The sequence below is a fragment of the Solanum verrucosum genome, unplaced genomic scaffold, assembly GCF_900185275.1.
Source record: "Solanum verrucosum unplaced genomic scaffold, falcon-dt-bn FXZP01000196.1, whole genome shotgun sequence".
NCBI classification, from domain to species: domain Eukaryota; kingdom Viridiplantae; phylum Streptophyta; class Magnoliopsida; order Solanales; family Solanaceae; genus Solanum; species Solanum verrucosum.
In genome coordinates, this window is record NW_026020420.1 from 3,524,074 (window position 1) to 3,539,003 (window position 14,930).

At 28.3% G+C, this 14,930-nt stretch overlaps 1 long non-coding RNA gene across 1 annotated transcript; it reads right to left on the reverse strand.

Moving 5' to 3' along the window:
- Positions 1-956: 956 nt before the first annotated feature.
- LOC125841027 (uncharacterized) lies at positions 957-1,932 on the reverse strand. Its single transcript, XR_007443775.1, has 3 exons — positions 1,818-1,932; positions 1,354-1,453; positions 957-1,215 (listed from the first exon to the last, which is right to left on the reverse strand). It is a non-coding gene; the product is annotated as an uncharacterized LOC125841027 (long non-coding RNA).
- Between the last annotated feature and the right edge of the window lie 12,998 nt (positions 1,933-14,930).

Below are 14,930 nucleotides of genomic sequence, written 5' to 3' on the forward strand. Positions count from 1 at the left end.
ATACTTTTAATGTACCTAGTACATGTTATCAGATGGTTACAAAATTGTGTCGATATGTGTTAGTTTGTTGTTAGATAGGTGTTGCTTTGAAAATTAAAAAAAAAATGTATCACTACATTTTTTAATGTTTGCAGATTGTTCCATGTCGTCTGAGTTTTTATATATCAAGATTATTATTGGGTAATATGTACATATACATTGCATTCTAAGTTGGATAAAAACAAACAAATATTAAAGAGTGCAGATACATAACACACAACAGATTTGTTTGTCTATATAGCCTTTTAAATTTGAATAAGATTGATGATACACTGAAAAACTTGATACATGCAACTGATACATTAGGTAGTGTTTATGTATCAAGTACATTTATATCGAAGATTCAACAACATTAGGGTTATGTATCAACACCTTAAATATAAATATGATACACTGCATAAAACAAGGATGAACGGAGAATCAGATACAATGGAGAATTATGTGTATCACAAAAAAGGGTAAAAACAATTATTTTTTTTGAAAAAAACGACAATGGAAAATATGAAAAGTACCTAATTCAGTGGTTTAAATTTGATTGACTAGAGAGAGAATTCTTTTGAAATTCAAATTGAGATGAAAATTGTAACTTATAAAATTGTGGAGTGAAATTAGGAGAGATTAAAGGAGTGAAAAAGGAAGGAAAAACATGGGTTAAGGCTAAAATACTTATGTATTCGGATGACTTGAGAATTGGGTGAAAATAAGGGATTTTGGAAAAATTTCAAAATGGTAGGGAATCATGGAAATTATGAAAAATAAAGGTGTGTATATATGTAATTAATCCTTTATTTTATACCTACTTTACTTAAAAAAATTTAAACATAAATACATGAATTGAGTTGAAGTTATTGAATTATGTTGAATCTGTAATCATTACTGTGGCCGCCACGTATGTGTATATGTGGAGAGAGATATGAGAGGAGGGAATACAAGAACCATATTATTCATTAAACAAGAAAGAAATATATAAACTTCATCAATACAAAGTCTCAAATTATAACAACATATTTTGTTACATAATTAAAGGGCCAAAGTGAAGGATCACATATAGTAGTACATATTGCATCACTAGTTGAATAGACAAACATAAGTTGATTCCTTTAGATGAGTCATATCCCCCCAAAGGTTTAGTCAAAACAAACTTCACATAGCCAGCAGCAACACAATGCAAAGAGGCTTTGCAAAAAAAAAAAAAAAAGACAATTAGTCTAGTTAGAGTTCATGATAGAAATTAATTATTAGAGAATACTATATAATATGTCTCTTATGATTTGAGACCATATGTTTGCAAATAATTTTACTTAACTAACTTACCATCCTTCCAAGAACCCTCTTTCTCCTCTTGGCTTACTTCTTGGCCAGCCTTTCATCTTCTTCTTTTTGTTCTCATTTGGAGTAAATTCAATGGGATAGCCTTTAACCAATACAAAAGTAAAAAGATGTTGGTTTAGAATGAGTGTATGTGATATTAATTAGTACATGTACACATTTTAACTTTTTTTTTTTTACATATATATTATTATAATACGAGCAGAAAACAATAGGTTCAATTGAACCCGTCTTAACTCTCCACCCCGCGCCATGAGTTGTTGTGCACGTGCTTGAGAGCGTGAAATAAAGGGAGGTGTGTGTGTTGGGGAAGGGGGGTCGGAGGGGGGTTGAGGACAGTGGCGAAGCTTGAATTTTCACAAAGAAATTCGTATATCTACCATAATTTATAAATTTATTCCTGTATTTTAGCTCCGCCCTTGATAGATGGGAAATAAATATATACATACCTAGAGGAGGTTGGTTTACTTGGTTTTCTTGCTTTTGCATATTGAAAGATGGTGTATATATATATGATTTAAGTTATAAACAATTGATTGGATGCAAAGTGTGCAAGTACTTGTTACTATTTTGCAAACGCTACCCTCTATTTATACAATTTCAGTTGGATGGACAAGAGGCATAAGGAAATTAGGATGCAACATACAAGTGTAAATAGAATGTTAACTTTACCATATGCTTTAACAACTTGTTTGGTCAAATTTCTGGGAATTGAAGTCGAAAGTGTTTTTTATTACTTTTATTATTAAAAAATGCTTATATTATAGAGTTAATATGTTTAATTTGATCAAGTTTTTAGGAAAGGGATAAATGTTTTTGAGTAGTAACATAAGTTGCTTTTGGAGGTTAACGAATGTTTTTTCTGAAGAACTTTTGAAATCTTGATCACACTTATATTGATAAGAATATTTTTTCAAGTTGATTAGTCAAACACAAATTACTACTCTATAGAAGTATTTTTTCGAAAATTATGTCTGATAACAAATACTTTTAAAATAACCTGAATTTAAGAGATTAACCAAATAAGTTATAATTGTGTTAAAATAGTTTTTTGTGAACAACAGAAGTTGCTTAATCGTGTGATGGAATGGTTTTTTTTTTCTTAGTGGAGTATATTACTCAAAAGGAAGCCAAAAATGACCTTTTTTAAAAATAAATACAAAATAAAGTAAAAGTATGAACCAAAAAAGAAAAAAGCTATGTAGTTGGTGACTTGCTGATTCACTAAAATTACATAGTACTATACTTTCCTCCTAAGTAAACTTTTTAAAAATAGTTTTGAAGAAAGAATATATTCTCTAATTTTATATTTTTATATTTATTGTTGGAATGTCCAAAAAAAATATTGAAATCCACTAATAAGAAAGACATTATAAGTTTTTTTTTTGTTCAAACTATGAAAGATAAGGAATTTGTTGGATTGAGTTTGGAGAGGGACAAATAGCATAAGAGATTCTTTTGTTTATTGGAATAATATTATATTGGCTTAATAATATTGACCATGTTAGTGAGTTTTAATTAAACTTAAACACTCAAAATACGACTTGTTTAATTTACACACCTAAATATATGATTAAGATGTTTTATCAGATACTTTTATTTCAAATTTGAATAAGAATATTGTCAACCCTATTGAATAAGGCAGCCCATTGCTACTTTGAGTATTTTTTACTTAAGGCCCTAGACATGCCAGTTGGTAGCAAAGGCCTTTGTTGGATGACACAACTATTCAAAAATATTTCCTCGATCGTAATTTATGCGATATATTTCTTTTTACTTTGTCCTCCAAACACCAAAGAATATTACCTTTTCTTATTTAACCATTATTTGATGGCATCATCTTCATTACACTCGGGTCGTACTTAAAACTTTATTATAAAGAAAAGTCAATTAAAAGTAAGTACTAAAGTGACTTTAATAAGAATAATTTGCCTAACATAACAAAATCTTTTTTTATTTCTTAAACTCCACAAAAGTAAACGTCAAATTGTCTTTAACAAGGACAATCTGGTAATAATAAACTAAATAAAGTCTTCTTTTATTTTCTTAAACTTCATATCCGATCAAACAGTACCACATCTATAGGAACGAAAAGAGTGCTACTTATTCTTAGCTAAAAGGTAATACACACACACAAAACTATTAAACTTTTGGACCTACCCTAAGTAAAATAACGCTATATTATTTCTAATTAATGTGACGTGAAAGAGCATTGCAAATTGCTATGTCACTGACCTAGAACTATATATATATAAAAAGGTCACTTAAAATTATATATTACCTAGGTATATATTTTAATTCTCTTGTTTTGATGGAAGGCCAGTTGGATTACCTTGTAATTTAGTGAACCTTTGACACTTATATATAATAATAATAATAATCAATTGTATTGGTTCATCTATTATTACTATGTTCGAGTATTTACTCATGGTTTATAATACAAATTTACAAAAGACGCCAACAAACAAACAAAAAGATTAAAAAACACACACCCTATTCCTACTTGGCTCGTGACTCTTTGCTTTTTCATAGGCCTTGAAAATCAAGTCCCAAAATGCTCTTTTCATATTTGACATAGTAGTAGTAGAGCCTGTTCGGATAAATTTATCACTTATGTTTTACAAATTAAAAATTATAAGATAACATTTTTAACATAATTTTACTTAATTTTATATAAACATAAAATTACTTTAATTAAAACACTAAAAATAAATCGATTCAAACAAACCTATCTTAATATTTTCTATATATTCCATTAAAGAGTTGCTTGTATATTCCAAATGGGGACATTTCACGTCACATGACTTGCATCAAATTTTCCACCGGCCTATGCCTTTTTCCTTAGGTTGAGAAAAGCATTATCCTATTCCCATATCCTCTTGTTCTTTTTTTTATTGGATGTTAAGAAGTTATATTGAAGTATTTTACGTATTATTTGAATAGTTTTGATTTTTTAATTTCTTTAAAGTGAGATTTTTTTTTAATCTCTATCGAATATTTATCAAATTTTCGTAGTTAAATTTTAATCCGACTGTGAAGATATCATATTTGGAATACAACTTTAGTAGTTTATGTTATTTTGGTTTATTTCAATAGTCTGTAACAATTTTTCGAGAAGCAATTTCTATTATTATTTTTTTGTCTATTTTTTGTGTTTTGTGTAGTTTTTTATGTCATAATTATTTTGATAAAAAAAATTCTGGTATTTATGATTACCTTTTCTCATGTTAAATTTAGCTATTATAGTTTGATAAATATTAAAAATGCTCACTTTTGGTGATCTTAAATGACCATAACTGCTTAATAATACTTAGAAGACTAATTTGAACCTATTATCAAAGATAAGGGACCATTTCTGTCACTTCTCCCAAAATTCTATAACAATTACATGAGCGGAATTTAAAACTATATGATAACTGTTTTGTTTTTTTTTTACAATTACGAAGACCGATAAATGGCTATTTATGAAATTTACCTTAATATTACACCATGCTTAAATTTAATTGGATTTTTTTATGTCAAAAATTATACTATATAAATAAATAAAATAAACTATTTATTATATATATATATATAACGACAAAGACAATTTTTTAAATAATTAGTCAAAATCACACAAATATAAATCTCACGTGTGATATTGTTGCATTTTTTTATATACCCTACCAACCTTGGTCCACTATAATAATTATTTTTTGAATCTACTAGTAGTTTTTATTAATTAATTCTTTTGCATAATTGAAATTTCATTTCTTCCTATTTTCTGCACCTGGAAACAGGAATCAAGTTCAGAAGTATATAGAATAAAAACTATATGGTATAAATAGGATAAAAATGAATTATTTTAATTATATATAAACCTTTTAATCCCTTTGCCATAAGAAAGATTTTAATATAATGGTAAAAGGAATTCAAAATTTGCTTTTGATTACAATTTTAAATCCTGGGTTAATTTTTTTATATAAATTTTTAATTCTAAATTAGTCGAACATTAATTAGAATCTGGTGTTTTGGGCCACAAATAAGATGGAATTTTTGGTTTATTTTGTTTCTTCCTAATTCTACCAGTACTAGTCTTTGTTAAGTCATGGTCCACAATAGATAAATGGTTGGATGATGGGTTGGTGGTTGTTAGTCAGGAGGAAATAATGCGACTTGTTTTTACTATTTTAATTAAAAAAGTTATTTTTTTTAATTTTAAGAAGTAAATATTTTTTGAATTTTTTAACCAATGAAAAATAAACATGTTCCTGCAGCTCGAACACATGACCCCTTATAAAGGATAGATGAAATCTACTCATTGATTTTATATAAGATGAGTAATCGTACTATATGATCGTTTGGAAGATATGGGCGCCCATGGACTACACACAAGAATTCAAAAATTTTAGGATGGGAACAACCTAAGCCCTCCATATTCTGACGTTATAAACATTGAACAACGATTTTACACCTATAATATTTAGAATATTGATCGATTCTTAAAAAATTTATTTGAGAATATATTTTTTGTCATCATTATATATAAGGGAAACTATGCAATCAATTACGAATGATATGCTTGGCAGCAACACTGCAACTTGTGTTTGGTACGAAAAGAAAACACCTTTATGTAGTATTTATGAACAAATATAGGTATATAATAATCAAACATTCACATAAAATTATTTATGATTTTCTCTTAAAAACCGTATTTTCCGGAATAATGTAGAAAAGAAGAATCTTCACGCATTATATATATATTTTTTTGCTGGATTAGAACATTTTGTTATTTGCAAAAAATCCAAAATGACATATTCTTATCGAACCTTAACGACTTTGTCCTTTAATTGACAAAAGGGTAAGCCACTTCAAACGGAAAACAATAATAAATTGTGAATTTGCCCACTCATCCAAATTGGTCCAAATAAGTAATTGGAAAGCAAAGGCTTTCTAAGAGTTGATTTGATTGGTGGGATTACAAATAATAATTTCAGAATAATTATATTTCTAGTTTGATTGAATTTTTAAGAGAAAAGACTTCAACTTTGGTCGAAATTGTTGTTACGATATCAAATTTTATGGAGGACCTTTTACCCCTGCACTATTTAATAGTGCATTTTAAAGGTATATATGTGCCCACGTGGACACGTTACTATTTATAATGATGCAATATTTATGATGTCCACGTGAACACATATGTACCTTTAAAATACACTATTAAATGGTGTAGGGGTAAAAGGATTTTTTCAAAGTTCGGTATTGTTACAGCAATTTCGGTCAAAGTTCAGATATATTTCAGACATTTTTCCCAATTTTTAATTTTGTAATTAGTAATTTCGACATTATTTATACCATAATTGTGATATTATTTGTATATCACACTAAAATACTAAATGTATGATAATAATCACTAATTACTAATCTCCAGATAAAATACCAAAGAAAAAAAAAAAAACTGGTGTCTTCTCCAAAGTTTTTCTCCCAAAAATCCTTCTAAAAGAATAAGGTTAAAACCTAAAATAAAAATTCACGTACATGCTTTGAATATAATATAGATAAATAATTGTTAATCTTTAAAATATATATTTTACTATACTGTTGATTGTATATTTTTCCTCTATTAAAAGATTTTATCATAGACAAAATTGTTAATTATTATTTTTCTCAAATAATTTTTCATTTAGTTATTATCCTAATATTGAGGATTTCGAAATTATTATAAGTATAACTATTAAGTCTTTACTTATTTGTAATTGGTAAGAACTCCTAATATTTAGTAACTTAAAGTTGACCAAAAAATTGCTTTTTAAATCTTTCCTTTTTTGAACTATATTAGAAGTTCTAACATTTAAGACTTTAAAATCAATATTTTTTTTATATTAAATGGTAAACAAAAAAATAATTAAAAAAAGAGGCTCACATATATTTAAATAACTTTTTAACCTTCCTGTATAAATTCTAATCATTTAGATAGATATACCATTTATTTTAACATTATTTTCTATTTTTTTAAATAATTTTATTGATATGACGCAAGATACGTATGCAAAACACTTACACCAAACTAGTAATATTAAAAATCAATGATTATGTTGATGTATTTCATGGTAATCAAACACATAAAATGATCACATCATGGAAAATCCTTTTTTTTTCTTCAAAAAAATACTTTTGTTATACAAAATATATAATTTAATTACAATCAAACCTTTTACAACAATTATATATTTTCTATAGTGTTTATAAAAATAAATAAATTATTTATAACAATATTTTACTATAATGAATATGAAATACCAGACAAGAAACCAATTAAAACATTACATTATAGTGGCAAAAAAACAAAAATAGCTAACACATCACATTATAATGGCAAAAAAAAAAGTGAAGCTAACTTTTTATGTTATGTTATAGGAACAAAAAAATATCAAACAAATAACATCTTTATACAGAAATTAGAAATTTAACTGTGTAAACTTCAAGTTATAATTTTTATAAAAAGACTTTTATCATATATAATTCAAATTATACAATCAGACCTCTCTTTTTATTATAATGGCCAAATTTTTTTCTTTGGGAACTAATTTTTTATAATATGGTATATAATATTTATTTTTATAGGATTATTTTGTTATAGTAGTCCAAAAAAATTATTCAAATAAACAATATTACTAAAGATAGATTTGAGATTTGACTGTATTTATTTCTTTTTTATCTAAACAGATAAAATAATTCAAAATACCAACAAACCAAATCAAAAAACATTTAAGCCAATGTTTTAATTTGTCTTTATCTTTGACAACTTTTTGTCTATATATATATATTATGCCTAGGATACAGCTGGCTTTTGAGTAAAACTAAATTTTCTCTATAAAAACTTGTATCTTTTTCATTATTTTATCAACAATTTTCCCCATTTCTTTTTTACCCTAGATGGCTAGAGCAGAACAAAAAATCAAAGTGAAAGTGGAGTCACCAACTTCTGAATTTTATGTTGAAGTGAAAGCAAGTGATAAAGTGAAAGATTTGATCAAAATTGTGAAAAAGGTATGGGGAAGTGACTATATGTTACTTAGCCATAATTCTGTTGAAATGAAGGGTGATCAGACTTTGTCTACATATGGTGTTACAAATGGCTCCGTTATCAAAGTCACTGTCTTTGCTGAAGAACCGTGAAAGACGATTAAATTTGTAAGTTCATCTAAGATTATTTTTTCTTAGAAGTTGTGGTGGTGTAGGACTAGATGTTATGGTATTGAGTTGATGAAACAAAAATGTAATTTGATGTTGTTGGATTGATCAATGGGATTTTTTATGTTGTGATTTTGTTTTATGCTTATAATTTTTGTGATGATTTAATTTGTTTTTTACTTAGTTGTTGGATATCAATTGTTATGCTTTGCAAGTAGATTCTGAATGTACTGACTTTAGATCTTTGAATCGCGTCTCCCCAAACTTAAGTATTAGTTGATGAATCAATAGTTAGAGGAGAGCGATGGTAATTCAATAAATATTTTACCTTTTTACCTTTTAGGGTTGTAATGGGATAGATACGATCTATCTATCTATCCTTAAGTAGTTAGAAGTCTCGGATTCTTGAATATAAATAAAATCTTTGTTAGAAATTGTTTTCTCCCTGAATAGGCTTACACAATGCGAATTTGATTGAACCGGGACCCAATGCTGTGGGGAAGCCAAAAAAAAAAAGGAATAAAAGGAAATTCCTTTTCGTCAATCTAAGACCCCATCATGGTATTTCATTTCTTTTTTTAAAAATTCATCCAATCACTAATTTTGTGAGTTTCTTAATTAATTATAAATTATAAATTTTCTTTTTTTCTTTTTTTCTTTTCTGGGAGGATCTGCAGTTTTTTTTTTTTTTTTATATTTTAAGAATACTATAAGGAAGTCTATGACGCAATTTAGCCTACATATTTGAAGCCCAATTGTTTCATGGTCATTTTGGTTATCAATGCTAGAAGCCTAGAAAGACATAATCACTAAAAAATCGGGTATTGGGGATATTCGATAAACACCTCATTGGAATTTGGCTCATCAGTAAGAAGTTTCCGATAGAAAAAATATATTTGTTGGCTTAATAAACGAAAGGTTTTAATTATTTATAAAGGATTATCCATACAAAAGGGAAAGGGAACTGGTCTGAAGCAGTTACATTAGCATCTCTTTCTAGAATGTTAGCAGCAAACGAAAGAGATGCGTCTAAAATATATAGTTTGTTTATAATCATAGTAGGATCCTTTGATTTCCTTCCGTATTCAGCGACTCTATTAGCCTCCCTCAGAGTATGGTGGAGTGTTGGTCCTTCCAATTGTTGGAGCAATGACCTGCAATCAGCACGTATGTTTGAGTACAAGTATAGGGAATTTAGTAGTACCTGTGAGTCGGTTTTCACCAACACTTTCTTTATATTTTTTGTTTTTGCTAGTGTCAGGCCATGTAGTAGAGACAATAGTTCTACATGGTAAGCACTTTCCACTATAGTTGTACATGCAAATCCCGTAATCCACTGTCCTGAGTGGTTCCTTATCACACCTCCAGTGCCAACTTTGACCATTTTAGGCTCATAGGATCCATTAATGTTTAGTTTGAAGTGGTCGTCAGGTGGTTTCTGCCATGTGATAGGAATTCTGTTTTTTTTTTTTGGGTGATTTTCCCCAGTAGTGTAAGCGATATGCTAAAGTTCAAGGGCTTGGAAGAGGATTGTGTGCATCAGTGGCGGAGCCAGGATTTTTAATAAGGGGGTTCAAAATTTGAGAAATAAGCACACGAACTAGTGGAAGGGGGTTCGACATCTATTATACATATGTAAAAATTAATTTTAACCATGTATAAATAGTAATGTTTTCCACAGATGAATCCCTAAGCATATGCTACCTCCGCCCCTGGTGTGCATAATTCTGTTGACATCATTTGAGGGTTGACGTTTGAAAAACTTATTATTTCTCGGTTTCCAAATATTCCAAAGAATAATTGGTGTGAGTATGAAAGTATGAACCACGTGATTGTTCCAGGTTATGGACAGTGCTTTGGAATGGCACAAACTGTAGATGTTGTTATAAAAATCATTGTTGTCTAAAGTTATCCAAATTTTTTCCAGGCATATATAGGTGAGTGTAAGTATTGTGAATGGAGGATCTTATATGGGAATGAAGTTCGAAGGAGATTCTGGATAAATCCCAAAATTTGTTTCTCTTTACATCCATCACTACAAGCTCTATATCTAATTTATTAAGGGGTCCATGGATAGTTTCTCGTAGAGTGTGAGTCCCTTCGATCCATCTTTCATTCCAAATTTTGGTTCCATCACCTATGTTCCAAGAGATACCTTTATGGAATAGTTGGTATGGCTTTTCCAGATATATGAGTCGTAGGAGTGAACTTTGTTAGTAAAGGCTTTATTTATCCTATTGATATATTTTTCTGAAAGCACTTTAACCCACAAACTGTCTTTGTTACTTAAAAAAAATCTCCAGTGCAAGCTGGCTAGAAGTGAGAAATTAGCACCACTCGTGTTTTTGAGGCCTAGACAACCTTTGATTCTTCGCGGTGGTGCAATTTACTAAGTGGAGCTTCCTCTTGTCTGGTATTGAACCCCAAATGAAGTTTCTCTAGATGCGGTCTATATGGTTAATATATAATAGCTTGGGGAATTAAGTTGGATATGCATTGCATAAGTTGGGATGATGGCTAGGACTGCTTTAATGAGGGAAAGGGATCGTGTTTTCTACCCACTAAGTTTTTTTATTTAGGTGGTCTATAATGTATTGGTAGTCTTGGCTCTTCGGATGATGCTTTGTAATGGGTAAGCCTCGATCGATATTTACCTATTCTTTCTGATTGGCGGATATTCATCATAATAGATAATTCATTCCTCACATCAGAACTAACATTAGACAAAAAAATGATGGAGGATTTGTTGAAATTGATTTTTTGCCCCGACTAGTTTGATAGAGTATTAAAGATGTGGATTATCGAGGATGCATTCATGAGTAGAAGAACATATATAATTTACATAATATCTAAGGGGGACCACTTACTGAAACTTAAGAAGGGGGATGAATTGAAATTTTTTTGTAGACTTGTAATCGACTATCACTATGTACCAGTCGATTTACTTGGTGTACAAAATTAAATCTAACCAAATCGTAAATCAAGTCAAATCGAAACTAGTGGTTTGGTTTGACTTGGTTTGGTATTGGAAAAAGAAACCCGATTATATTTGGGTTGGTTTGGTTTGGTTTTAACTAAAAAAAAACAACCCGAGACCAAATCAACCCGACATTATATATGTAATTTTAAAATTTTATTTTATACATAATAATGTTTACTTTGAGATAATTTTAAAATATTTCTTATAATATTTCATAGTTTTTATCTTTTAATATATTATTTCAAGTTTAAAACTTAGAATTCGGAATGGTCCAATAAAGATTATAGTTCATAGATGTTAATAATTATAATAAAACTTAAATCAAAATCAAATTAATACTAATGCAAATAGAAAATCAATTCAACACTAAGAATGACCATAATATTGAATATTTGTTCTTTAGTTTTACATTGGTTTAGACAATTAAAATACATAATCTAATTTTAATTTTCCTTAAATATTTAGTAATGTAACTAATACTAACTTATTTTAGCATGATTTAATACTTTTAAATTATGATCATTTCCATTATGACTTTGCAATACTTATTTTATATGATGATTTCATTATTATTTTTTATTGAATATTTTTGTGCATCAGTACTCATCTCATATTTTGTGTTATTTTTTTAAGAAACACGTTAGATAATTGTATTTTGGTTGGACTAAAGAAATATTTAGAGCACAAGTTAATTATATGTTTGTATGCAAACTTTACCGAAAAAATTCGAGGTTTATTAGTTCGGTTTGATTTATAAATTAAAAAATTCGACACAATGGTTTGGTTTGGTATTTGTAAAACCCTAACCAACCCGAGGTTGAAAAACCCGAAAAAATCCGAATTTTATTAGTTTGGTTTGGTTTATAAATTTAAATTTTTTACACAAATGATTTGATTTGATATTTAAAAAACTCGAACCAACCCGGTCATGTACACCCCTACTTGCAGGTTAGTTTTAACAAAGCTATAATAAACAATTAATGAAATGAAAATAAAGATATAGATTTTTACCCTGTAAAGTTTTAGATTAAAATCTAATTTTTTGAAGAAACTCAGATTAGTTCAAAAATGTCTATATTTATCCTAACAAACTTTTAGAGTTGTGTGCGTGTTGCCGCGTTTGAAGAAGAATTTGTCCAAACTAGTCAAACTAATTATCACACACACCTAACAAATTTAAGTTTGTATAAACAAATATCTTAAAATTTATACTACTAGTCTTCTCATTCTATGTAGCCAAACCAGCAGCCAACAACTTGCAAACTACCAACTAAGAAAATTTAGGTTTGCACAAAGCTTCAATATGAAATCGTTTTTGTTATGAATTAAAACTATTCATAGTTACAAGGATAAATGTTAATATTAAATATTCAAGTTCAAGAAATTAGTAATTAAGATAAATCTAAATAAAATATGTTAAATTTAAAATGATATTTATTTATTATGTTTTTTTTATATGTCATAATCAAAAGAGTCTGTGCATTGTTATTGACTAAAATGTATATAATGCTTTGTTCTCTCCAATCCAATCCAATTAAGTTTGCTACCAATACCCCAACCCCTTAAAAAAAGTCGTTGCCTTAAGTGCAAAGAAAGGAATATAAAGTACAAAAATATTAAACATTTTTGTCAATTTACATACTTATTCTTTGTTTACAAGGCTTTAAAGTATTATTTTCTCCTAGCCATCATGTGGTATTTGGTACCTAAAGAATTCGATTAAATTAGATTTATATCGCATATGGCTTAATAAAAAGGGAACCATTTTTTATAATGGGTTCTTTCATTCTATCAACTCAACCTCGATATTGGTGATTAAAATTATATATATAAAAATTTGACAGAACTCAATAGCTTTAACTTAAGAATTTCATATTTATATTAAAAAAATCACTTGATATGTATAAATAGTCTATCAAAAATCTAAAAAATATTAGACTTAAAATCCTGACCATCTCTCTCAAATGTACCGTCAAAAACTGGGATATAAAATATATATTTGGATAGATATATATTCACGTGAACACTATACATTTTTTGCCTATTAAGAAACATTAATGGTTACAAAATTAAACCTTTGACGGATCGTTTGGTACGTGAGATGAAGTAATCAAGGATATCTCTTGAGTTGAGATATTTCATAAGATATTACTTTAACTTATCTTCTATATTAGATAAAACAATTCCGTGATTAATTAACACCTCATATTAAAAATGAGAAAAAATTAATCTTAAATAAAAAGAGATTATTATCTTTTTATCCCATTAAGCAAAGTACCAATATCCCATCCCAAAAGCTTATATATAGTATACTCAATAACATTGCTATATCCTCTCAACATTCCAAGACAACTTTATATTATTTAAATCTTCAATTTCTTCCTTCCCCTATTTTGTACAAACAATGGCTAGAGAACCAAGAATCATGAAGATCAAATTTGAGTCTCCAACATCAGAATTCTATGCTCAAGTTAGAGAAAAAAGTAGTGTAAGAGAATTGATGAAAATAATCAAAAAGGTATGGGGAGATGAATACATGAGACTTTATCACAAGTCTAAAGAAATGAAAAGTGATCAATTTTTATCTGTTTATAATATCAAAGATGGATCTATTGTCAAAGTTCAAGTTCTTGCAGAGCCTCCTGATCATCATCAGCATCAGCCACTAAATGATGTTTGCACAAACAACTTCAAGTTCATGGAGAACAACAAAAAGTTAAATAGGTTTTCAATTCTTGGCTTAATTCATTTTGTTTCTTGAGGTGTGTACATATATTAAGTCGAGGGTCTTTCAGAAACAGTTTCTATGTCTTTACAAGATATAGATAATGTTTGCGTATACATCAACTTTAGATCTCACTTGTGATATTACATACACTGAATATGTTATTATTGTTGTTGTAATAGTTTTATGAAATTTACTTGATTGTTACAAAATTGATGCTAACAATATAATGATTCCAAGACTGAAGGTTACTTCACTTGTTGTATGAGTAAATATTCCATTGAATTATGTATACTCTTTCTTGTTTGTCCTTACCATGTCTAAAAAGAATCATCTAATGGAATAAAAGACTAAGAAAAAGGTAAATTGTTTTCTATGAATTAAAAATGGAAGTAGGATAGACAAATTGAAACTGAATTAGAGGACTAAATAAATACTACCATATTATTTGAAACTGTTTTCAACTGCATATATGAGATTAAAATTGAGTTGATGAAATGGGATAATTACACAAATGATGGACTAAAAGTGAGTAGAGTAGTTAAAAGGACTTCCTTTTGCAACATAAGTGTCAAATATGAGGACTTAATTGAATCTTTTAAAAGTATATGGGGCCAATTTTAACTCCTTCAAAACCATACAAGGGCTAAAAATTCATTTCACCCATATTTCCCCAAGTCCTGA